The sequence below is a fragment of the Pogona vitticeps genome, chromosome 5 (assembly GCF_051106095.1).
Source record: "Pogona vitticeps strain Pit_001003342236 chromosome 5, PviZW2.1, whole genome shotgun sequence".
Lineage (NCBI taxonomy): Eukaryota > Metazoa > Chordata > Lepidosauria > Squamata > Agamidae > Pogona > Pogona vitticeps.
Genome location: NC_135787.1, coordinates 28,587,728 through 28,614,586, shown reverse-complemented (window position 1 = coordinate 28,614,586; position 26,859 = coordinate 28,587,728). Strand labels below are relative to the sequence as shown.

Below are 26,859 nucleotides of genomic sequence, written 5' to 3'. Positions count from 1 at the left end.
CATCCATACTAAGTAAATGAGGCAGTATTAATCTGGACTATATAGCTCCCTTGGCTACACAGCACAGTGTTCTTGGCATGGGATGGATAAGCTTTAGAGAGTTCTCAGTCCAAAAGAAATAACATTGTTTATTTCACAGAAGGCTCAGGTGGGTTGTAAATGCTCAGCTATTTGGAGAATGGGAGATGGATCTGGTTTGGCTTGGAGTTCTGTATATTTTTAACACACTATCTAAAACTGAGGGAACAGTATCTGCCACCTATGCCTATTTTTCTCCACAAAATTCCCCCACATATTTGTCTGGGCAAAAATATATACCAAAGAGTGCAAATATGGTAGAATGGCCAGCACGTGAGATGAGGAATCAGGAGCCTTGGGTTCAAATTGCTGCTTAGCCACAGAAATTCACTACAAATGGGTTATTAAAAACACTCTTAGGGTAGCCATGAATCAGAAATGACCTGACAGCACAAAATAGCAATAATACACCAGTTGCTCGTCATTGGTGGAGACATGAACAGTAAAGGAGAATCAAATACTATACATTGGATGTTTAGGTCAACTGCTAATAGAAAGGGAGGTGGTAAAGAAGTACAGGCCTGCCAGAGTTCGAAAAAGTTATTTTTGGACTGGGAATTCTGAGAATAAAGTGACTTTTACAAGCCCTGGCATTATAGAATGGTTTGCTCCACTCTTTTACAATGTATGGTGCCTATTGAAAGCTGACACTTGTTGCTTGTTTTTTTTTAAAAGAGTTTTATTTGTAGTTTCACCACCTTTTTTCAAAATATTCCATTATACGATGCTAAATCGACTAATCAAAACACACATTAGTTAACGTATTATTTTATATGTTACTTTATATTTGGATGACAGGTATGAATTTGCCCTGAAAGGCATTAGCACCAGATATGAGCATGAACTGCTAGTTCTTTACTGGCACAACAGGCGTTCGGTGGCTCAGTACCCCACCACCTCTGGCAGAAGACCCCTCAGAAGCAACATCCCAGCTTCCATGACCTGCCTCCTCCATGTGGACGTTCACCACAGGGGGCGCAGCACCAAACTGCCAAGCACCAGTTGTGACAGTAAACAAACCAGCACAAACGGCCAAACTGGTGGTTCATGTCCATCACTAATTAGCAAGTATATGGGCTGATTAGCACATCAGGGACGTTTCCTGGATTTGCGCACCCTGTGAACAAGGTATATATTTTTATATATTTGCTATGAACCTTTTAAAAAAACCGAATATTTTGCTAGCACTGCTAAAATTCAGTAGCAAGGAGAGAGCTGCACGTGCATGGGGAGGTGCAAAACTGAGCAATCGTGTGCGCAGCCTACAGGCCACATACTGCATATTCTTATCTTAGAGCGAGGAATTCCACTGTATTAGGAGAGGCTGAGTGATCCAGCCATACTCAGTGCAAAGAAGCATCAGAATTAATAAACTTCTACATGGGCCTTTTGAAAGGAAGCAAGATGAGAGCAATTAATCATTTAGAAATGTACTGGACAGTCTCCTCTAGGGATGGATACTTTGACCTTACAGAAGCCTTTAATTCTCCAATTGATTTATGTCCCATAACACTCCACCACTTTCCTAACAGTCAGACTAGGGACGCGATATATGTTTCTTAAAATTGAAAGAGGCCATAAATAACATTTGGAGTAAGCAATTGAAATGAAAAAGGGTCATAATTTCCAGTCATATGAATGTAAGAAGTAGTGCTTAGTGCAGACCTTCAGACTGTGCTAGTATAGATTCTTAGACCTACTCCCCTCGAGACACTTTTGATTTCAAGATCCACCACCCCCAGCCAGCATGGGGAATAGACATGGATTATGGAAGTTGTAATCCAAAACTGTGAAGTTGGACATGGCTATCTTAAGGTTTCCATGATCCTGTTGCTGGCTTAGGTATGAAACAATCTATGACTGGTGGATCAAAGGTGGGCTCAGTGGCACAAGGATGGGTTCAAGAAAGGGCAATGTATTCTGTCCAACCAAGGAACAGTTTATCCATTCAGGATTTTCCATCAGGGTAACATTAACAATCTTCTCAAAGTATAGCTTGATTTTTATAAACCTGTACTGTACTAGAGAGGCTGAACAAACTAAATGCTTTATGAGGGTGGCAACTTATGGCTTTCCAGGGTGACACTTTAAGGCTGAGGTGCACAACTTATAGCTCCCCAGGTGTTGCTGGAGTCCAACTCCCATTAGCCTTAAGCAGCATAGGTGAAGGTGAGAGATGATGGTTAATATAGTCCAATAATATTTCATCAGCCACAGGTTGTCTATTCTGATAGACCAGACTGGGCACAGTATCTGACTGTTTTCAATGTGTTTTCATATGGCTGTTTTTTTTCCCAGTATGGCTATTTATTTGATCTTTTTTAGTATTAGTGTACTCACTATTGTTGGCATTAAATGATAATTTTTAATTAGCCGTTTTGGGTCCTTTTTAAGCAGAAAGGCAGAGTTAAAATATTTTAAATAAATACTAAATAAAATTAATATTTCATGTTTTTATATAGGGATCTGCTTTATTCCAAACTATTCTGTACTGAATCCTCTGGGATTTGTTGTCTATGCTAAGGAGCACTATCTGTCCAGACTGTTGTTTGAGTTCTTTTAAATAAAATCCTGCTAGATCCTTTAGACCAGAGGTGAAGGGATCAAACATGGACCTTCTGCAGAAAGATCTGTCCTCTGATCCTGAGCAATGACTTATCACCTTATTTAGATGCATCCAATCAGGACTCTGCAATGGTTAGCATTCTAGGGATCTAAGCCTTCGTATTCTGTTCATGCTATGTAACTTGTTCCGATACATTTAAACTGCTATGGCTGTAAACTGGCATCGTAAACACAGTTTATGATATGTGGTTGTTGGGCAAATACTCCTGAGATCATTTTACAGCCCAAAAAGATTGGCCACCCATTCTATTTCTCTGGCGAAAGAGTGACATCTTGTGGATTCATCATGTGGATTTCCCATCTGAAAATCCATGTTCCTATTCATGCTCCTCAGTCCTTTCTGTTAAAAAGTGAGCAGTTTGCATTCAAATAGCATCCATTGACATCTGTTTGGACCAGCTCCTGATTTGATAGCAGGATGAACGGATTGGCTGCAGGAGTCTTCATAATTCATTATACCATGGGGTATCCACACATAAACTCTGTTACCAGACTTACAGGATTTGGAAAGCAGCCATTTAGGGGGAAATAGACTTGGTAGCAGCTATTGCCCATGTCATATTACAAGTAGTATGAACAATGTTTATTCGTGCTAAGCATAATTAATACTTGAACTATATGTTATATTGATACAAACTTCAGCTTCTTGGGTCTAGTTTAGAACACTGGAAATAGCTGGAAAGTGACTTGCTTTCCTCCCTTCCCAAAATTCTCTGGGTATCCCTCCTCTCCTACTATTATCACTACCCTACTTACTGTATTTCTTCTGTGTGCCAAAGAATAGCAGCTCAGGATGGCATTTCTCTCACTTTATGAGAAACGTCTGTGAGGATGTGCCAGTCTTAACTTGCTGTAATTTCCAGTAGTGATGTATGGAAGTGAGAGCTGAACCATAAAGAAGGCTGACCACTGAAGAATTGATGCTTTTGAATTGTGGTGCTGGAGGAGACTCTTGAGAACAAACTGCAAAGAGAACAAACCTATCCATTTTAAAGGAAATCAACCCTGAGTGCTCACCGGAAGGACAGATACTGAAGCTGAGACTCCAGTAATTTGGCCATCTCATGAGAAGAGAAGACTCCCTGGGAAAGATCCTGATGTTGGGAAAGTGTGAGGGCAAGAGGAGAAGGGGACGATAGAGGATGAGATGGTTGGACAGTGTCATCAAAGTGGCCAACATGAATTTGACCCAACTCTGGGAGGCAGTGGAAGACAGGAGGGCCTGGCGTGCTCTGGTCCATGGGGCCACGAAAAGTCAGACACAACTTAGTGACTAAACAGCAACACATACTCTGTTACAAAAAATTTATTTTCCACTAACCCCAGAATAGTATTAACTGAGCATTATACCATATAATATAAATAAGACAAAGAACTACCTAGTTATATATAATCACTCTAGCCAGAATTCTTTATGCTAAAACTGGAGGAAATTGGAGATACCGATACAAGAGGAACTCATTGAGAGGATATGGTAAGCGGCACAAATGGATATTCTATCAGAAGTGTTGAAAGACTGTCCAATACAAAATGCAACAGAATGATGGGATTTATTATATAAATGGCTTGAATCACTAGATAGTGCTTGAATAACATAGAATTAAACTAGGTTGTAACTGTAAGTTGAAACCTGGAGGGCAATCAAATTGTAGAAAGGTGAAAAGTGGACTTGATATCACAACATGAACAAACAGATTGGATGACACTACATTTTGTGTACTTCCCCCTCTTCTTTTGTCCCCATATCCCCCTCTACCTTTTGTATTCCTTACCTTATCCCTAGTTTTTAAAAATAGAAAATAAAATTTAAAATATATTAAATAATTATGCTTTCATACTAGCTTCGCATCTTAGAACCTTTTCTCAATATTCCTCCAGGGCTTTAGCCTAGTGGTAACGATGCCACCATTCAATATGCAAACATTATCATTTTCACGATCTATAGGTATGAGTGCTACTCAGCTGCAACTGATGTCCTAAACAATGACAAAAGAAGCCATGAATTTTAAATAGTGGATTTCACACAAAGTTTGGCATTCAATTATGGGTCATTTTGCAAATTGGAAAAAGGCAGTATTTTGCATAAGTGACATTTTGAGTTACAAACCTATTTGAATGACTGTGGTCTTTTTATTTTGCTTTTATTTCTTTTTGCCTTTTTTGGTAAGAGAATAGCATTGCCATTAATGATCAAAAGCTAAATGGACTTGGTTCAATGATACCCTTCAGTTCATGAAAGAATTAAAAAGAAAATGGAAAGGAAAGCGAATGTTGACGATCCTTCTTCTCTACTGCACCACTTCTCTCTTTTCTGAGGAGACTTCTAATTTTCCAGAGTAGGGTTTCAAAAACTGCAGGGAAATTGGTGCAATCTGCCTCCCCATTTCAATTCTTGGCACCTCACCTGGATGAAAGGCCTTTTGCACTGCCTTAGGTCTCATAACTGGGAAAAAGGTGGCATTGAAATTAAGTAGGTCAGTAGGTAAGTAAATTCTGAAAGTTGGGCAGGGTACTATGGGATACAATACAATATTTTAAATTTAGCATCCCAAAGTTTGCAATTCTCACGTGGTAGCATGTTCTACTGAATTCCCTGGGCAGGTCTCCTGATTAGGCATGTCTAGAATTGACCTGCCCTGTTCACATGTGTGACCTGTAGTTTTCCATTTATTTTCCTATTTGAACTATAAAATGTACTGCCGGGCGTGCAGTGACCACTTTATGACCGAGTGGTTTGTACCCCATCGCAGTGTCCAATCAGAAGTGCCAGCTGGCCTCAGAGCATAGGGACATAAGAATGGATTAGAAGATGAAACTTCCTTTCTTATGTGAGTCTTTGGAACCATCAATAGTAGCCTTGGCTGGAGGCTGTGCGATTGCCCTTCCCAGTCACATTGGCTTTAGTGTTATTCCTTGTGCTGTGAGAATGGATGACCTGAGGAAGAAATACATCTGCAATTTATGCTTGCCACCAGTTAAGTTGTGTTTTGACTTTTCCTAAATAACATTGCAAATTGTTTAGTTATGTTGTTCCTTGTTTTTTGTCACATCTGAAATTTCCCATGATAGAGGCTTCAGTCTGGATTTATAAGAAGTGGTGAGTGAGGGTGCTTGCCATATTGTTTTACCACGGTGAGTCTAGTTTTATTGGTCTTCCTTCATCACCCCAACCTATGATCTGGGATGGTGAAATCTGTATTGAGTTGGGCTACCTAATTAATGGGTTGTAGGCAAACACAATCATTACCATGGGTTGTTGCCCTGCATTTATAGCTAAGACTCTGTGAGTTGTAGCCAGTAAAATTTGTGGCCTTGGTTCAGTATGGTGATTACTATAAGCTTCGCCCTCGAGGCTGCAGGTAGAACAGAATGACTTCAAAGGAATACTCTTTGGTTCTACATGAACACAGAATTTTCTTCTTCTAGAAGCTATTCTCTGTGTATATATCACTTAATAAAGGCTTGGCCAGGTTTTCTCTTGTATTATTTAATGGCTTTCTCATTCATATAACATCTAGAAGAATGTACTTGTTAGGATGGGAACCTTGAATATGAATGAATGTGAAAAGTAGTCAGAACCCCATAATCTACTCATCTTCTAAAGTGGCAATTCATCAACAGTGTTATTTGTTCAGAAAGATAATAAATCAGATGCTTTCACAGCCCCAGCAACATTTTATAGAGCTGGCTTGTTGGTATTTTTAATCTATTAAAAAGAAATTATGGGAAATAACATCCAAGCAATCTGTCATTTCCAGGAGCACATAGTGTGAGGCTTCCAACATCAATGCAAATGCAGCTAGCAAACATTACATGTTTTTAGTCCAACCAATATGGTTCTTTATAGATTTGAAAACATGGTGCTATTTTTTAAAACTGAATGCATATTAAGATTTCTGTGCTATAAAAATCGATGAATTGACATATTCAGACAGCTATTTTAACCCATTGTACAAATGCCTTGCCCTACAGAATTGGGTGGTCTGAAGATTTCTATTGTTTGATGCTCTCAAATGTCACTTCTAAGCAGCAAGCATTTTGTCAGAAACGATGGGACTCTACTGGACTTATTCACACAGTGAAATGAAGGACCATGTGAACACATTTTGTTTCTATGGTCAAAATCCTGTTGCTTAGCATAGCCAATTGTACCAGAAAAGGCCCATTGATTCAATGGAGATTTGATGAGTCAACTTTTCCATAAGTTCCATTGATTCAAATGGCCCTACTCTAACTGTGGGTTACTATGCTGAAGTAAATCACTGTTAGAGTAGGGTCCATTTGAATCAATGGCACTTGTGGATGAGTTGACTCATCAAACCCCCATTGAGTCATTGGGTCTACTCTAGTGTGATTTACTAATTTAAACAACAGGACTTTGGCCGATATGTCTGTGTGAGCTAAAACTGTGAGGTGCAAACATGTTGTCTTACTTTTGGATGAACAGCCATCAATTGCAATATGAGCAGGAAATAAATTTCCAAATTGCTTGAATGTTCTTACATCTGTGAGTCTGGATGAAAAAGATTCACAGCACACTCACAAACATGTGTGGTTTGTTGTTGTTGTTGTTGTTGTTGTTTCTTGCCATAAAGTTTCCTGAGAAATGTTTATTAAATCCTTTTCTTGGATGAAGAAATAATTACTGAGTATTTAGTCTTTGCCTCAGTGAGGACATATCAAATTTTATGTAAAAGAAATGTGAAAAATACTCTCCATAAACATAATGTTCATGGAGCTAAATCATGCATGTGTTTGTAATGTGTCATAATGTAAAATCTAAGAATATGCAGAACACCCCAAACTGCTTTAAACGTGAATAAGGGGCATACAGACTGGAGCCAACCTTCCCAGTATCATTTAGGAGACCTGCTCCTTTTTGAGTCCACTATCCATATACAACTCATTAAAATTTACTCTTCACAGTTACACATATTGGCTGAAACCTTGTTTCTTAGCAAAGTAAATCAGGCCATTGAATCATTGGGGATCTAGATCTGGTGAGTCAACCCTTCCATACATTCCATTGATTCATATAGGCCTATTCCAGTTGCTATTTACTTCAGCATAGTAAGTTGCAACTAAAATAGCCCCATTTGAATCAAGGGAACTTATTTAGTTGACCTACCTAATTCCCACTGATTCAATGGACCTATTCTAGTTTTGACTTACTATGTTAAGCAACAGAATTTTGGCCACACATCTAGTAAATAAATGAAGTCCCATATTCATGATACGAGCTGTCAGATCCATAGTTAAATGAAGATTTGAACCCTGGTCTCCTATTTCAGTACTTTATCCACCATACCACATTGCTTTTCTCTTCTTCAGCTTGCTACCCAATCTTGCAGGGAATCCAAAGCTGGAAAACCATAGGCATTTTCACCTTTTGTTCCTGAGGAATAAAAATCAAACATTTAAAGTGGTATTAAGTGTGCTGAAGTCCTGGCATACTGTTTATCATCTGTTTGCTGATGGTATGATGCTCAAGGTGACTCATATGAATACCTGTGTGTACACAAACATTTACTAAAGTCATGCCTCAAGGTATACATAATGCATTGCAGCTTTTAAATGGAAACATGAAGGAATATACATGGTGACAAAACAGGCAGACATTCAAAACAATGTAGAATTGTCAGAGCATTGTGAATTCTTCAATGAAATAAACACTCTAAAGCAAACATTATTCAGCTTGTGACATCAGTTTCTTAAGTTACTGTATTTGTTCAACCTGCTAGTTGGGGGAAATAAAGCAAAATATAAATACACTGCTCATGATTTTGGTGCTATATAACTTAAATATATGAAAGCTTCTGTTACATTTATTGAAATAAAATGATGTTTTACAGTTCCATTTCAGATTGAATATTATGTGAGTCACAATGACTCAGGTGGGGACCTTTCTGGAAGCCAATAGACTGGTAACAGATGTCTTATACGATTAGCATCCATGATTAGTAATAAAGTTAAATTACAATGGTGCCTCGCTTAACGGGCACCCCGTTTAACGACTAAATCACATAGCGATGAAGATTTTGCGATCACAAAAGCGATCGCATTGCGATGTTTTAAATGAGCAAAAATCGCTTTGCGATGATCAGTATCCTGTTACCGGGCAGCGAAAATGGCCGCCGTATGAAGGATTTTCGTTTAAAGGTGAGTCTGAAGCCCATAGGAACACATTGAAGGGGTTTCAATGCATTCCTATGGGCTTTTAAAAATCGAATAGCGATGAAATCGCGATTTTTGCTGCACCGATTATCGTCGCTATGCGAGGCACCACTGTATAACATAATGAATATGAAGTGGGATTACTATGAAATAACAGACCAATGGGAGTGCAGTTTTGCTTTTGAATACAATATAGGCAGTGTGTGAATGTTGGACTGGGAGATTTGAAATGAAGGACAGAGAGATTCATCTTGCAGTTCACATAATTAGCCATTCTTTGAACAAACAGCAACTGGTTCTGTAGGAAAAATAAATACACACCATCTCTCTCTCTCTCTCTCTCTCTCTCTCTCTCTCTCTCTGTCTCTCATGTGTGTGTGTGTGTGTGTGTGTGTGTGTGTGTGTGTGATCATGAGCTCTGTGGTGCAGTTGTTAAATTGCCTCTGCTTACAATCTAAGTTTGATCAAATGTGTTCAAGTCACCAGCTCAAGGTTGACCAAGCCTTCTATCTATCTGAGCACACAAAAATTAGTACGCAATTCATTGGGGATGTTGTAAACAGCCCAGAGAGTGTTCTAATCTCTATGGGTGGTATGTAAGTTGAAGCAACAACACCAAACCTGAATAATTTCTGAAAATACTATAACCATTAGGTGTTCTGTCTGACACCACACTGCCCAACTGAAAATGTGTCACAGTGTTGTCTTACTTTCAAAGTACAGTATAGTCATGTAGATGAGTATTCTGCCATGACTACTAAACTAGCACTTAGATTAAGAAGTGTCTATGTTCACTGGAAGGACAGATCCGGAAGCTGAGGCTCTAATACTTTGGCCATCTCATGAGAAGAGAAGACTCCCTGGAAACGACCCTGATGCTGGGAAAGTGTGAAGGCAAGAGGAGAAGGGGACAATAGAGGACGAGATGGTTGGCCAGTGTCACCAAAACTACCAACATGAATTTGACCAAACTCCAGGAGGTAGTAGAAGACAGGAGGGCTTGGCGTGCTCTGGTCCATGGGGTCACAAGGAGTTGGACATGACTTAACAACTAAATAACAACAATGTTCATCTGCATATACACACATACATCGACACAAACACACATGCATACATACACAGAGTTTAAATTTGTATTTGCATGTTGATATTGGTATATTAGCCAACCTGTTTGAAGCTTTATGTAATGTTTACATAAAAACTTGTGTATACTCTGGTTCTATATGTGTTAACTCAAAAGTAACTTTGACTGAGTTAGATGGAATTTGTTCCCTGAACAAGTTACATAGGACTATGGTTTTAACAATATTGCTTTATAAACTGATTAGCTGTCAGATGCAATAAATTATCCAATAGCTCAAATCCATCACCATGTAAATAATTGTGGAAACATGGAAAAACAAAATGACTTTTACACATTGTCCAGAATTTTTTTTTCTAAAGTGATCATGGAAAGACTATTTATTTTGCTCTCTCCTCTTGACTGATGTACTCAATCTCACTGCAAAATCAGGCATAAGGCTGGTTGTTCAAGCATTCACCACAAGGGGAGCTACTAGGAGGGGAAGAACTGCTGCACAATAGCTCTTATGGGCACAGTTTATTTCCAGATGAATTTTGGGCACTTCTGCAAAGAACACATAAATGAGAAATAGAGAAAACTGATTAAAACTTAGGAAAATATGAATGGGAATTAAATCAACATCTGCAAACAAGCTTGATCGGTTGCTTCTTTCAAAACTATTGTCTGGCTTGTAGATCACACACATAAAACCAATTTTAGTGTAATCCCATAGACATTAATGAGATGAACCTAGGGATTAATTTGTTCAGAACATTTACATTTTTAATAACATAACAAATAAAGCAGCATTAGTGTGAAATGCCATAAAACTTATGCATTATCCCTGCTTGAATGAACTGTTATTGTCGGGTAAACAGAAGCAATAATATTATGAGGGTTTTAGCTATACTGACAATTTTCATACACATCAAAATTCTTCTTCTTCTTCTTCTTCTTCTTCTTCTTCTTCTTCTTCTTCTTCTTCTTCTTCTTCATGAAGTTGTGAATTAAGAAGGCTTCTAAAATAATAAAAACAAGATGTTTTAGACCCCAAAATATAAATATAAAGGAGTCTGGAAGGGGATGTTGTTTTGGGTTTTGTTGGAGGAAAGGAGGTGGGCAACCAAAGGTTAATGATAATGTCATATGACTATATAACCAGAGGCTATTCCATTGACTTCCTTAGAATGTACTTTGAAGAAAACATGCCAAAGTATCAGTAAAACAGAACTGATGGGAGCACCATTTTGCAAAATTATTTATTCTCAAATTGCTGTCAATTTCATAAATTTTTCATTCAATCTGTCTCCTGACACGTCAAGCAACACATTACTATTCTTATATTATTCTTTCAGTAAAGATCAGCTAGTCAGATATCTTTCTGCATATTGTCACAGCATGAATCTCAAGAGTGCTTTTAAAATCTCCTGTTAACTTGTGTACATTCAAGAAGTTATACGGGTTCAAGTCAATCCTCTTTTTTAAAAAAACCCAACAGCACCGCTTTATGTATGTGGGATATTGTGCTTCTGTATCTATGATTCAAAATCTCAGAAAATGGCCTAATATTGCTCCACAATATTGGGCCCACATTGCATGCAGGAAAAAGGATGCCAAGCTTTACATAGTTAAAGACAGTGTGAATGTTGACAGCACCAATGACAGAAGTCAAGATGATCTATAGGATATCCTCATGTGCTCACTACCATTTTCACTTGTTGAAAAACAGCCATGCCAATTGCTTTGTGTTGATAATTGTGAGTGAAAAGTGGTTAACTGATGGAAAAAGGAGTCTGCGTCTGGAGTTTCCCCTTGTTTTGGGTCACTTTGTAAATGGTAGTATTTCACGAATACATTTATTTATTTATTTATTTATTTATTTATTTATTTATTTATTTATTTATTTATTTATTTATTTATTTATTTATTTATTTATTTATTTATTTATTAATTAAACTTATATCCCATCCATCTAGACTGCATCTACTCTGGGCGGCTCACAACAAAATAGAATAAAAAACAATAAAAATATCAACAACAATTTTCATAACAATAAGCATATCATTCAAGATGGGAGATAAGAGATAAATCAGGTAGTGCCCGGAGGGAAGACCTGCCTAAATAGATAGGTTTTGAGTCGACTTTTGAAAATACCCAGCGAAGTGGCCAAGCGGATCTCAAAGGGGAGATTATTCCACAAATGGGGGGCCAGTGCATCAGGATCCAAGTCAAATGAAGAAGAGACAGGATCTGTTTCCAAATTAACGGATAAATCATGCACAGAAATATGCCAATGAGGTGTGACATAGGCGCATAAATCCTTGTTTGATTCATTCTCGAATGCAAAAAGTGAATATATATATATAACATTTCCCCCATTATCTGCAAGATGCTGAGTTTTCAGGGTGGGCCGGGGTGTCTGTTTTTGAGGCAATTTTTTTTATTTGCCAGACCAATTTTTGAGCAAGTCTCAGCCTCAGCATGTCTAGTTGTGCTGGGAAATATTCTTGTTATTCATCCTGTACACTGCAGTGAAGGAAAGAGGTGTGCTATGAACCTTCACCATCATAAGCAGCAGCAGCAGCAACAGCAACAACAGCAACAACAAAAAGGGCAGGACCATCATTCCACCAGCACCAGCACCAGCGTCTTCTAACTCAATGACTCCCATTTGCTTTATCTTTATTTGTAGAGACAGAAGGATCTTGGACTCTTGGCCAAGCCTTGCATTAGAGCAAGGGACTATTTCCACACACAAGTCCATGCAGACACCTAGGAAAGGTGACATTATGATCATGAGATCACATGATCACATATATATGTACACTCCTAGGAATGACTGGAATGTTTCACACAGATTAAAAGGTAGCTGGAGAGCCAGGCCAAACGGTCTTAAGATGCACACTGAGCCATTTGATGCTTGGACTGTATTAAAACCGAGTCATGGGGATTCTTGCAAGACAGAGAGACTTTTCTGTCTTTGTAACAAGCTGAATGCTTTCATAGTTGTAACTGCTCCCAGGGTTATTGCACGATGCCTGAATTCATGAGAACATGTATTGGAACTACATCTTTCAAGCTATGTTATACCTTTATGGCCTGTTATATGTTTGATTGCAATGAGTGCTTTGGGAATAGAATTTCACACAACATTGTTCAAGCAGAGCAACCCGATTGGATGAGAGGTTTAGATTTAGTGGAAGAGAGGGGAAATGGCTAGAAAATGAAAGAAAAGAAGAAACTTTGCTCAGCATTCCTACCATGCTAGTGCTACGTCTCAACAATATAAAATAATGTTTGATCATTGTAAAGAAGCTTGGATTTATCCATTTTAACCATCCTCTCTCTCTCTCTCTCTCTCTCTCTCTCTCTCTCTTCTCCATACATTTATTATCATTTTCATCTTTCAGGTTTGTTTTTTTTAAATATCTCTTAGGAACAGAACGTTGTATTCTCACAACTCTCAAATCATTTAGGTTTCCAGGAAAAGAGAAAGACAGCCACTCTGTGAAGATATCTGACATTGCCTTTTATAAATTAAGTCGTAGGTGGGTGATCTACCTAACAGGCAGCAGTCTGGAGAGTCTCAGATGGAGATCCGTTCCCTCATATGCTACCTAAGCCTTATTTTAATTGGAAAAGCTCAATATAGGAAAGTCTGCAAGTACCTGTGTTTCAGCTGAGTCATGATGTCTTCCTGTAACTGTTGCAACACTGGGGAAATTATGTGTTTTTCTTCCATTTCGTAGATCTAGCCTTCTGTCTTCAGCATATCTGCCTGCAGATTAAGTAGGTTTTACAAACCTCTTTGTTTTGTTTGTTTTTTAAATTTTTGAAAGTATTTTTCTATAAAGTAAAAAAGAACAAATCCTTATTTGTCTGATTCTGTCCTGAATACGCTGAAATGCGTTTCTTAAAACATGATTAATTTCTGCTAACCATTACCTTTACAGTAATGGTTACACATGTTACATGGTTAGTAACAAAATTCTAAAACTATTGAGATACCAAATTTTCTTTACTCTGATAGTTAACTGTTTAGTTTCAGTTGTTAGTTAATGGAGTAACTGTGAGTTTGGTGATTTAGAATACAGCCCTATTCAGCTTAGGATAATTTAGAGACTATCTAATTCAAATTGGGTTCAAATCTGAAGTTTGCTTCAGAAATGCACATATTTGTATCGTCCACTGAACATCACTGGAAACCAACAAATGGCTACTCCTGCGCGCGCGCGTACACACACACACACACACACACACACACACACACACACACACACACACACACACACACACACACACACACACACACCTTTTTAGTGAAATGTGCCACAATGTAAGAGAAGTTTATTCTTTTCAAATGCATAGTTACAGGGGCTCTGTGTATGAGGTGGGAAGCATAGTCCCAGAGCATCCCCAACACACAAAAAGAAAGGAGTTGTAAACTGCTTCTGAATACTCTATTCCTAGAACGCTGTGGATGCCATATAGTTACTATTCTGTACAAGGGAGCCTCCACACACCCCCAATTATCCTTTCTTCTACCTTTTTCATTTCTACCGTACTATTTTTTGGGAAATGACATTGAGTATACAATTCAGAACTATGTCCAGTATCCCAAATGTAGTTGCTGGATAAGTTTGCATTGACATTATGGCATCACCAGTTTGATTTTCACTCCCTTTTGCTAATGATCCCCAAGACAGAATTTTTGTTTTTCACAACAATCACACATGGAGTCAATGCTTTCAGTGCCTGCCACTATTCCTGTTTTTCTTTCCTGGTCAGTCCCTGTTAACTCAGACCATGGGATTCTGAAATAATGAGTGATATCTCAAAGTTCACCACGTACAATTGCTTACATTTAATCATTATTGCCATTTTTAGTATCCGTTCCCTAGTCTGGAGCTCTGTGCGATCTTTCTTTCAGTTGTTAGCATCTCAGATATTTTTGTGCCATCAATAAACTTGTTCAAAGTTCTCTAGACACAGCATCCCAGCTAAACAGCCATGCATATCATTTGCAAACAGCCATATGTAACCACACTAGAAATACAGAAAATATGTAGTATGGAGTATGAAAATATGCCAGTTAACACAAGAAAAATAGAAAGGGTAGTAATTTATTTCAAATTCTGCCAATTTTGTGTGAAGTGCCCAGCAAAAAATACTACCAGAACTAGCTCATACATTGCAATACGTAAACTCAGACATTTCATGGTGACAGAGTGTGTGATACAGATGTCAGAGCTACCTTGTAGAATAAGGACACATCAGCACAGATCATGCATGATGCCTCATTGCCACTGTCCTGCTTTACTTTCTGCCTGACAGATTTACAGATAGCTAGCATCAACTGCAGAAAGGCTACTTGTCTTCACAAACCCTTTTCACTCTCTTAAAAATCCCTCCTCTTGAGGAGGAACTCAAAACTGTGCTTCACATTTGTGTTGAAAAACATTTCTAGGCATTTGCATCCAGTTTACAAGCCACAGCAAATTAAAAAAAAAGTCTTCTCACTCTTATATAATATACTTTTGGATTGTTGGTAAGCAGGGTGTGCATATGAAAGACAGAAAGTGAGTGAGTGAAAGAGAGAGAGAGAGAGAGGGAGCATTTCTTGTAGACATTTCTGCATGTCATTTATTTTTCTTTCTCTTGTTTTTTGTTACATGTTCCTTGTAGAAGCATATTATAATCTTTTAATCAGATTTTAAAAGGAAGAAAAGAAAAGAAAAAAGACCTTCAGATAATGTATTTCTTTGTGGAAATACTGTGATATGGACAGGCAAAATTGTTTCCTTTAGCACAAGCATTGGGTATCTCATGATATTACAAAGATTATTTGGAAAACTATTAGTACAGGGGGAGGGGCACCTAGAGAGAAGTCCGCAAAATAAAATGGAAGCTGGAAGAGTACTAATGTGTTCACTCTAGATGTATCTCCTATGCGAAGCCAGAGGACAGGTTAATACTTTGGAAAAAAGCACATGCTTTGCATTACAGAATTCAGAATGCCAGATCCAGTCCCTGGTATTTCCAGTTAAATAAGAGGTTGACAATCCTCAGAAGTCTAGGAACTGCACATGCCCACCTCTAGATCATGAAAAGCTGAACCCACTCCCATGACCCTCACCTCCCTCAATGCTTTTCCTACAAAACAAGTTCTTTTACTAAAAGAGTAAACACGCATATACATGCGTACAGACAGACATCATGTGTTAGTCAAGGTGGGGTATTGGGCCCACTTTGCCATCTTGTATCATATTATGTTTGTTGTGAACCTGTTGTTATCTGCCCAGAGTAGACTTTGGTCTAGATGGGCAGGATATAAATAAAATAAAATAAAATAAACATGGAAAATTCTTCCCAGGGACTGTAGAGTAGAAATTGGGACTTTTTGAGCCCCATAATTTTAAAACAAATCTACAATGTTGAAAGGTGTGTGTGGAAGGGCTAGTGGGGCTCAGCATTGTCTGGGGGCTCCATTAACTGCCCCTGCAAAAGCCAGATGCTACCCACCCCTGAGTTATACAGACAAGGTACAGTTGTCTATGTTAAAATGGATGGAATCCTGTTGCTTTGTTGCACATGTGATAGGCAAATATTAACCGGAATCCTATTCACATAGGACATTCCTAGGTAGCCTAGAAACCTGGAAGGGGGAAAAATATTTTAATTAAAATCTGTGGCTGATGACATCATCAGTCTAACTCTCATAAAGCTGTGTGACCAGGACTCTGGTCATTGTAACATTCAGTTCCGTCTAACTGGGAAATATGAGCTACAGGCTGGAATTCTTGAGTGTGCACCAAGTTAGTGAATACACCAAAGAATACCAGTTGTGAGTCATTAATAGCCAGCTAGATGCTACTGAATGTTACACCATTTGCCTTCCACATGTATAACAAGCAAAAAAATTTCAGCTTGTCTTTCCTCATCTACATATAGATGCATAAAATGCCTGAAACTCATATGCTTGCATATTAAGTGTTTAAAGTAGGTATCACAGAAAAGAAACAAAAGAAACAAGAAAGGAAAGGAACAAAACAAAAAAGCAAAGAAACAAAAAAGGGAATAATCAGGTGGACACTGATATACCTTAAGATGTACTAAAAACAGGTACAAGTAAAATAATACACAAACAATATTCAAATAGAACCACCCATTACTTGGTTAAAATCTACAGAGCAGATTTAACATGGGAAAACCCTGAATGAAATGAAAAGATATAGAAGTGTGGATGAATAGAAACCAACATCTTGAAGAATATGAAGGTATCTGACCACCAGGAAGAAGCAAACCTAGAAATGTATATATTTCATATCACCAAAAAATTTGAATGTAATTCCGAGTTGCCAGGCCTTGATACAGGCCAAAGCTCACAGTGCTTTGCCATCTGTCAGCTAGAAGTGTAGGAGTTTGGAAACAGCTGGGTTATCAAGGATCATGAAGGATATGCAAGAGAATGCACTTCAACGTTTATTCATATAAATGCTTTCTATAATATTTGGTGACTTAAACTCTTTGAACATCTGGCCTTGACATGTTTGGATTTCAAATCACCATACATCACTTCCAGTCTATTATATGTTGACATTTGGGGAGAGGACTATCTGCCTCTAAAAACTGGATGCTTGCCTGCCTGGTTGCGACACAACATCAGAGAGAGAGCCAGAAGAACAGCAGCTCTGCCTGCGAAGGGAAATGTGGGGAGCATATGGCTTGGCAGCCTTCCTTTACTTTGAACAGACTGAGAGCTTGTTTTGGGAGGGTCCAAAGTCTGTGGGTCTGAAACTAAACAGTATATATATTTTTTCAGCTTTCATAAACAGATTAGGGAGATTCTCACCAATAAATGCGTTCATTCTGCTTAACATTGGCGTTCCCTTCTTCTGGAAATTCAGTTTCAGTTCTCTGACGCATGCCAGATAAAGACCATTTTGTAATAAATTCCATGTTTTGTACATGATGTGTGAGTCTACTGGGGAGGGGCAAGAATTGCTTATTTCATAATATAAAATCTTTTCATGTAATTCAGTTTCCTATACAAAATTTGATCCATTTAATTAAAAATAGACATTTTCCTCCCATTTAATGTATCTCTCTGAATTGCAGCTAGTGGGCAGAGGTTCTTGTTGCACTGGATTTTTTTTCCAGCTCATGTAATATTACATTAGTAATTTTTTTTGGCTAAAGTAATTTAATTTGATGGATGTCAAGCTGGTACCCTCCTGTTCTTAATAGAGCCTGCCCTTAGCTATCAGGTTGTTCATTGTCATTCAACTTTGTGTAGTATATTAACAGTGCAAAGGTAGTATATTAACAGTGCAATCCTCCATATTAGCCAGTCAGAAGGCTAGCAGAAGGCAGGATGATGAGCCTCTCTGCCAAGTTGCAGAATAGCTAATCCATCACGAGCAACAGAGCAATAGGAAGGCACCACAGAGCTCGTGGCAGCAGTGGAATCATGTGTGGTCGGTCTGGCCCCAGGGGGCTGGACCCTCGTTATTGGCACCTGAGAGATATATTGATATATGAATATGAAAAACCCCATCTCTATTCCCCACCTTGAATAACCCAGGTGTTCCTGGACTCCAGTTCCCAGAAGCCTTCACCACCAGTAGTCCTGGCTGGGGTTTCTGGGAGCTGCAGTCCAACCTGGGTTACTCGAGGTTGAGAACCATTGCACGATATCTCTGTTCAGAACAAAGTGTCCCTGGCTTACATTGGACCTGCTGCCAAGTAAATCATACAAGATTGCATCTTAAGACTGACTCAGTTGGTAAACAGCAAATTCTCCATATGCAAAATCAAAAATGTCACCACCATAATATTCTCCTTGGAGAGGATTAGGCTCCTACCACAATTTTGTGAGAAGAAAGGATATTATAAATGAGGGAGTAAGCTCAGTCTGGCAGTCTAACACTCCCAATGCTATTTCTTACTTCTGAATGTCATCTATTTTATTTGAGCTTCTGATCCTGCCTGACAAGATCTTATATATTTTGCTTGTAAAGGTCAAAGCTGCCTCTCACAGACAAACAAAAATATTGGTGCTTGGAAAAATGACACCCATAATAAGTTAATCTAATCTTTATCAACCAAACTTGACAGAATGCTCTAAAAATGACTGTAGATATCCATGGAAAATACCATCAAGTCTCTGAAAACCCTGGATTAAGCTTGCCTCTTAAAATACAAGCTAATGAGTGCAATATTGTAAAAAGAAATATTGGGAGCTCAAGGTAGATGGCAGGTTTTCACTGTGAGGGGTTTCTTTTAAGTTCACCTACCAGATTGTTCTATTGCAAAACTAAGTCTTCAATTCTTTGGGATACCGGTTTTATATGTTACAATAAAAAAGTTAAATGGCCAATATTTTTTCTAATATGTACTCACATTTGAATACATGCTTCTGAGTGTATATGTTGCTGTATAAAGTGAGATTGAAAGAGTACCAAAAAAATCTATAGATTAAAATGAATTGTTGATATATTTATTTCACAGCAAATGTCTTCTTGCCATCCAGATAAGAATCCTGGAATAAGAGGGAGGGGGGAACTCACATTGCATTGTACTTGCACTGGGAAAATGTCTAAAACTACTTGACTGAAGTATTGTGAGGACCGGAAAGTTAAATATTTATAGTAAACACATTTGAACTGGTTTGACTCTCCTCCATTTTGCCACTCTATTTATGGCCAGTGAAATGGGAAGAGGCACTGCAGGAATTTTGAGGTTGATAAATTGTGGGTGAAACATGGACTTACTGACTGGCAGAAACAAAAGAAGTTCGTAACAGTGGCTACTGGCTGCCACCTCCTCTACTCATACTTCATGTGTTTTGGAATAGTATTACATGAACATGCCACATAAGCAGCAGTGGTGGACATAGAGAGAAAGGGAGGCAATTTTGCTCTTTTTTGCCTACCCCTCTCCCACCATTTAGCTTTAAACCAAAAATCGGAATAGTTGCATATTTTCTGAGACAAAGTACTGGTTTGGTTGAGGCCAAAACTGCATGTTAGGCGGTTGAAGCAGTTTTATAGACTGTTTGAAATTTAAGAAGAAGGCAAGGTAGCTGAAAGATAGGAAGGTGTTGGGGTTCTTTTCTGAAATCTTACAGCTTCTAGAATTCCCCCAACCAGGAATGGTCAGTGTTGCCCCAGAAAGTTTTCTAAACTGTGGAATATCTGTAGATCTTTTGTGCAGGGTGGGCATCTGGCTAAGAAAGAGAAAGCAAATGTGATTAAAAGGGTAGAAACAGAAGTGCAACTAGCACATTTGACACACCATAGGAGTGAACTACCACCAAGAAAGATGAGATAATGAATGTGGTACCCACCCACCCACAAAAGAAAGAATGAGGGAAGGAAGGGAGAGAGAGAAGGTTGTTGATAGTCATGGAAGGAGGAAGATTTTTTTATGCTTTCAAAACAAAGAGAGAAGAGAATATGGCTGGAAGAGGGCATTGTTTATTTTCCTAACACTCACCAGTAGCTTCACTTTTAGATTTTGGTGCTCTTGGGCAGAACCCCCGTAGCTCTGCTCTAGATGTAACCCTAGGCAGGAGTCTGCAAATGAGTAAAACCAGTGTTTTTCACCCTTTTCTATCTAGAAATGTGTTAGGCTGTTAGGATTAAGAGTTTTCTTCTTTGCATAGAAAGCTGAAGAGGAAGAGGAGAGGAATGTGCTGGTGAATGGGTCATTGGATGGGAAGGAGAGAGCAGGGAATGCACAGCACCTGTGATGCCATGCATACTAACCAGCACAAACCTCTGAACTGAACTTAGTGCCCATCTCTAATTTCAACCTTTAAAAATACAGATTTCCAATAGCAGATTGCATTAGACTGTGAGAGAAGCAAATTGCACCCATTCTGGTCATTATTAAAATCAATTCCTGCAAAAGAATAGGGTGGGATCTGAAACAAGAAGGGCCCATGAGATGACCCACTCTACAAAAACCTTACAGGTAGGGAGAAGATAGAGTGTTAATGGAGAAAGGATGGTAAATGATGTAAAATGGCTGGAATCCTATTCAGCTTTGTGTAAGATTTGTGTAACTTGCTGTGGCCATTGCAGATAATTGGTGAGCTGCCACAGCATGTCTTGTTTGCATAATCAGAAATGTGACTAGGCATATGATCAAGACGCGCCCTTCCATCTCATCAATTAGCTACAATTAGCACTAGTAAGTTATGCCAGCTGCTCACAAACACCCATAGAATTTTGGCCAATATGCAGCAGTTTGAAAAGCAGAGAATTTGGGAAACAAAGAAAACATCTCAATTTATATGTATAATAAATGCTTGTGTTTGGGAGAAGTGCCTGGAAGTTGTGTATGTTGAAAAAGTCATGCAGCTATGTGTTAGTCAACATTAATGAAGTAAAATGGAATGAGAAAGTAGATGAGGGAAAACCACTGGACAGCTCAGTTGTTTAGGCATTTGGCCGTGGAGCAAGAAGTTGGGAGTTTGATTCCCCACTGTGTCTCCCTGACAGGAGCTGGACTCAATGATCCATAGGGTCCCTTTCAGCTCTGCAGTTCTGTGATGATGATGATGATGATGATGATGATGATGATGATGATGATGATGATGATGATGATGATGATCTAATATAGGACCTAAGAACTGAGGTGTGGATAATGTGCACTAGTGGTAGGAAAGAAATGTATGAAGCTTTAAAGGATGGCATATCTTCCTACACTGATCTTAAGGTAATCACTCAAGGCCCTTCTTGTTGGGACCATGCCCAATAAGACGTAATGATGGGCTATTAAAGACAAGGCCCTTTTGCATGGTGGTATCCCATATGTGGAATGCCCTAGGTAGAGATGCTCACATGATACCTATGTTACAGTATTCTTCTTTTTGTGCTTCCAGATATTTTAAGAACTATTTTTTAGGCCTTTTGGATCTTTTCACTTTTATTGTTCTCTTGGCTTTTTGATTAGTTTTTTTAATGAGATACACTGTTTTTATCCTTCATTGCTGGTTTTATTTTATTTTTTAATTAGGTACTTATAAAACAATTATTGTTAATTTTCTTTATTTTATGCTTTTAGTTTATTTGAACATCACACAGGTAACTGCTGCTTGTGGTGTTAAGTGTGCATACAAGTGGCTTTTGTTGGAAGCTATCGATGGCAAAGAACCAGCAAGCTATTCAGAATGAACATGGACACTTTTTCATAATTCCCCTATTCTCATCCTCATACAAGAAAGACTCTGAGAATCATTACACTCCCATCCCACCCAAGATTGACAGGAATGGCATCCTCACCCTGTAGCAACTTGCAAAAGAATAAAGATAAATCTTTAGTATCAGATGGTTGTTGCAGGTTTTTTGGGCTGTTTTGGCCATCTTCTGGAGACAACCTTTCGGTATTAGCCTTTTTAAATTTCCTGTAGCAGCTGCAATCCTATGACTATTCATGTCAGCCCAAAGAAATTCCTCTTTCCCCAGAAGCAGATGATATACATGAGAACCTGGCAGTGAAATAATTGTTTCTTGTTCTAGGTCATTGTCCACAGAGGTGGTGATGATACGAAGAGCAGGGAGGGCCATATATTTCAAAATGCCCCTGTTTCTTTATGATCTGCTGTTGCTATTGCTTTTCCTGCTTCTGGAATGTTGTCATCAGGGGGCAACACCCCCTCAAAATGGCTCCATGTTTTATTTGACAGATTATTAAATTTAACTGCCCAATTCCATTAGCTATGCCTTGACTAACTGCCTCTTAGTTGGCTAAAGCAATTTACTAAAAGTAATATATTTCCTGGAAATACATTGCCGCTTGAGGCTTTCTAGTCCAGTGGTTCCCAACCTGTGGGAGCTGCACAGCATTAGGGGACTGGTGGGTTTTTTTTGAAAGCCCTAATGGGCAATCAGTCCCCTAATGCTGTGCAGCTCCCACAGAACTTAAGCTCTTCTGCTGATTTCTACTGCCTTCTTCATAGAAACAAAACGGTTTGTGGAGCTGTCATTCCCCACCTGCTGCAGAGATACTAGTAGAGATGGGGGTATTTGTATACCAATACAAATATCCACACACAGCTGGAGTTAATGAGGGTCTGCCACCTGGAGCTGTACTGTCCACTCAGGCATCCAGCGGTAGCCACCCTCATCCTTCCAATCACTCCTGGAGTCCTGCTCTCTTCCTTTTTGGCTAGCAAATCAGCAGCCATGCAGGGAGATTTGTCCTCCCTCCCCTTGCCTGGAGTGGTTAGCCAAGTATGAAGAGAGCGGGGCTCCAGGAGTGATTGGAAGGATGAGTGAGGCCACTGCTGCTGGATGCATGAGTGGATGGTCCAGACACGGGGGTGGACCCTCATTAACTCCAGCTGCATGGGGATATTTGTATTTGTATAAGAATGCCCCCATCTCTACACTAGAGGCCCAGCTTCTCTCACAGACATGTATTGTCAATTTTGGACTCTTGTCTACAGTTCATCTGGACTATCCATGAAGAAGATGTGCTTAGCCCAAGGAAGTGATTTTCATTCATGAAGGTTTGTTATTTGTTTAGTGGCATAATATCACCCTTTGTTGTATTTGTGTAATCTTGGGGACCACATGACCTATCCTTTGTTCTTTCTAAAAATTCCTGTGACAAGCTATATTTATTTATTTATTTATTGGCCAAAGGTACCAGAATACTGGCTGGTGGAATTCCTAGTGAATTCTAGGGTCTGACATCTCAGAAATATGAAACTCGTATGGAAACGAAATATGAAACTTCCTTTCTTTGACGTGGCATATTAGCTTAAGTTGTGCGCCTCCTTTCAAGAGCAAGTTGTCTCCTTTATTCAGCTGATTTCCAAGATGTGTCATTGAAATCCACTTCTGAATCCAATATATTCTGTTCTCTCTTGCCTGTTTAGCTATTCTAAGATCATTCTGTCATGATGAAACAGCCAATGTCACTTGTAGGCTTCTGTCTTTGAGGGATATAAGCAACAGCATGAAGACAGATGTTTCAGTGAATCTATGAGGAACCAGATGTCTGATGTTGGGGAAATTTCTGCTTGGGTTACATTGTCCATACATTCCAGCTTTAGGCTCTCTCAAATGTTAGCAACCTACCTTTTATGTGAATCTTAAATAGTCAAAAATGATTTGGCAGTGTATATAAAGGTAGAGAAATGGCAGAAAGAGTAGTCACATGTGTGTTTTTAATACACTTTTGCTGTTATTGTAAATGTTACTGATTTCTAAACATATAAACAAAAATAACAGCAATCTGGGTTTTGTGCCTTTATTACAAACAAAAGCAATATAAACCCCGTTGATTAGAGATGCAGCTGAGTCATTTGACCTAACTTTCTGAACATGCCAAGAAATCTGGTTTAAAGACACATGCAAAATGTCTGTGTGCATGTTTGGGATTATAATGAATGCCAGACTGAATGGAGCTGATTTGGATGGATCCAAATCAAATTGGGATTCCTCCAAAACAAAGAGGATCTGAATGGAACATTTCTGAATATTTGATTTGGAAGAATATTGTGTCACAGCTAATGCATCTCCCAAAACTGATTTATTCCTCCTCAACCACTCAGCTCCATGAAGTGGAGCTGAATGAAGAGAGAAGTGAAGAAATGTAGACTAGATAAATATAATGGTTTTACAGTATTAGCAAGCTCCATGTGCTATGTTGAATCCAGCATTCTGTGCATTTTGCTTAGTCTCTCTTCCAGGAACACAAGTGTTTAAAACCAGTTTGGTAGGGTCTACAATTTGGATTAAAACCACCACCACCACCACCACCACCACCACCACCACCGGACATTCATGTTATACCACTACCACTGCTATGGGCTAAATCCAACATCTGTGTTCGATTGCACTTTCTGGGACTTTGGGGAATAGAATATAAAACCATCTGAAATTACTTTTCCTTCAGCATTATTTCCTAGCACTTATGCTCTAGAATTTTCCTTGGGATTGATGTCAGGCTGACCACTGTGTAGTTCCCAGGTTCCTTCATTTTTGCCGTTTTTGAAGATAGGGTCAACATTAGCTCTCCTCCAATCATCTGGCACCTCATCCATCCTCCCTGATTTCAAGCAAATAATAGACAGTGGTCCTGAGAGTTCTTCAGCCAGTTCCTTCAATATTATTGGATGCATTTCATTCAGCCCTGGAAAGTTGAACACCATCAAAGTAACAAGATATTCCTTGACTATTTGTTTATAAATCTCAAGCTGCAATCCTGTATCCTTCTTCACTTGTACTTCACATTTTATCTAGAGGGTCATAGACTGTCTTTTGGAAAAAGACTGGGCTAAAGCCGCCTAGAGTGGTCTTAAGTGGCTAGATAGGCGGGATATAAATAAAATAAATAAATAAATAAATAAATAAATAAAATAAATAAAGCAGGAATTAAGCACTTCTACTGCTTCTATGTTGTCTGTTATCATTTTTCCATCCCCAGTGAGTAACAGAGCTACTATTTCATTTTGGTGTCTTTTGCTATGCACATACCTGAAGAATGCTCTCTTTTTTGTTACTTTTAGCATCTCTTGTTAATCTCAACTCAGCTCTCAGTTTTTGCCTTCCTAATGCTATTCCTAATACCATTCCATGTTCCAAACCGCACCTTATAAGTAATCGGTGAACAGCTCAATCAGCTAATATTGCTCAGACTAGTTGTACCCATTCAGTTTCCCTTCTTAACGGACGCCTTGTTGAGGTCAGTTCATTCTCTGTTGAAAGATTTCTTTGCACATTCAGTCTTATTCTGCAGGTACACAACAACAATGCTGTATCTCCCCTCCTAAAAAATACAACATAATGGTTTGGAAGTTATGAGCCTTTTCCCGCAAAGCAAAGAATCAGGTAAACAAAACATAATTATCAGTTAGGGCTTTAAAATAAAGGTTAAAAACCAGGCCTCTAAAAAAAACCCTATGGGGAATTTCAAATACAAGGTCCCATTCCACAGTTTTCTTCTACAGATCCTAATCAAGGGGGTGCGGGTTGAATTTGACATGTGCTGTTAATGTTTATCTGAATTTCACATAATGTAATAGCACATCATTAAAAAGTGATGCCGAAGAGATGACTTGGTGAGTTGGTGTTGTAATATTACTGTATCTAAATTTTCTCCCTGGTGTGAATACCCGCCTTCAAGCAAACTATAATTTCCGAGATTTGAAATGGCATGTTATAATTAGTCTACCAAATTGTCTTGGATTTTCACTGAATACATGTTACTTCTAATAAGCTGAAAAGTGCAAGGCTTCAATGTGTCAAGAGAGAAAACTTTTGAAATAAATCCTCTGAAACTATTTTGCAAACTGGAAAGAAAAGTATTCATTCACCATTAAAAATCAGAAAAAGATGGGGTATGCCTATTTAATTCCCCTTTCATAAATGTGTGTGTCTATAAACTTACCTTTACTGTTAAAACACATACATTCTCTTGCAGACAGAGATGGAGAGAGGGAGAGGGAGAGGGAGAGGGAGAGAGAGCAAGAGGGAGAAAGAGAGCAGGGCAATCAATATTGGGGAAATGCATAGGGGCAATTTTCAAATTTTATTTGTTTCAGGGTGTTTTTGGTGCATGCCTCATTCATTTTCAGATCTTTTGTGTACCAGTACTTTAATCAAACTCAAAAGGGCCTATTATTTCATGTCTAATTTCTCCACTGTGGTTCTGTCTGGCATTTGTCCAGAAGTTCTAAAAAATCCTTCTTAAAGGCCTCTGGAAAATAAAGGGCAAAGGAACCTAAAGTCCACACACCCTCACTGATTCAATACCTGCTATTTAGTGTAATAAGTCACACTAGAATAGGCCCATTGAGTCAGTGTGCATGTGGTGTGTCCTTCATAAGCTCCATTAATAAGTATGTTGCAATTAGAGTAGGCCCATTTGAAGCAGTTCGAGCATTTGAAGGAGTTGACTCA

At 38.7% G+C, this 26,859-nt stretch overlaps 1 long non-coding RNA gene across 2 annotated transcripts; it reads right to left on the bottom strand.

The window, feature by feature from the left end:
- Positions 1–1,455: 1,455 nt before the first annotated feature.
- On the bottom strand, positions 1,456–22,934 carry LOC140707784 (uncharacterized). Of its 2 annotated transcripts, XR_012087967.2 has the most exons (3): positions 13,609–22,934; positions 10,855–10,959; positions 1,456–10,504 (listed from the first exon to the last, which is right to left on the bottom strand). It is a non-coding gene; the product is annotated as an uncharacterized LOC140707784 (long non-coding RNA). The 2 variants fall into 2 exon arrangements; XR_013536869.1 differs by having other exon boundaries at positions 10,425–10,959.
- Between the last annotated feature and the right edge of the window lie 3,925 nt (positions 22,935–26,859).